Source organism: Sinocyclocheilus grahami, unplaced genomic scaffold (assembly GCF_001515645.1).
Source record: "Sinocyclocheilus grahami isolate Dianchi unplaced genomic scaffold, SAMN03320097.WGS_v1.1 scaffold5598.1, whole genome shotgun sequence".
In the NCBI taxonomy this organism is placed as follows: Eukaryota; Metazoa; Chordata; class Actinopteri; order Cypriniformes; family Cyprinidae; genus Sinocyclocheilus; species Sinocyclocheilus grahami.
In genome coordinates this window covers 2,017-2,623 of record NW_015510242.1, presented here as the reverse complement: position 1 = coordinate 2,623, position 607 = coordinate 2,017, and the positions used below count along the sequence as shown (strand labels likewise).

Sequence of the window (607 nt, the reverse complement as noted above, 5' to 3'; positions counted from 1 at the left end):
GGTGTGGCTAAACGTGAATGTGGCACTGAAATAATGTTAGCGCTACACTTATTCACATTAATCACATTAATTGAAGTCAATGTACTGATGAGAAAATAAATGGCTTTTGTATTTGAACAGTTATTATTTCTCATGAAGTGTTAAGCACACCATCAAATTGTATACCGTTTGAGTCTCCAGACAGCAGGGCTTCATCTGAACCTGTAGTCACACCTCAACTTTTTGACACCTGAAAATCCTGACAGTCATAATAAATCATGATCAGTGTCATTTGTATGCACAAATATGGGCATTCACCTCGATATTACTTCTGGCTTTGGACTCTTATGTCAGACTTGAAAATGTATGAATGTCATTTCATTATTAGAAATATCAATGCAACTGTGGTGTCTTTATGAGGTAGAATATTTTCCTTATTTAACATACTTGTGTGGTTCTCCTACCTTTCCCTGTGTCTTCTCCTCTAGGTTTTATTACACTTCTCGTCAGCCCAGTGTCTCCAGAGCCGTCTCTCCTGAGCTTTTTCTCTGCTCTAGAGCTATATCCAGGACTAGATGCAGAACCACCGCTGTCCATCGCACCTGCTGCGTCTTTCTCAGCACTGGCT

The 607-nt window shown here is 39.9% G+C and overlaps 1 pseudogene; it reads right to left on the bottom strand.

Moving 5' to 3' along the window:
* LOC107577275 (immunoglobulin-like and fibronectin type III domain-containing protein 1) overlaps positions 1-607 on the bottom strand; it is a 4,821-nt pseudogene that overhangs the window by 2,246 nt on the left and 1,968 nt on the right.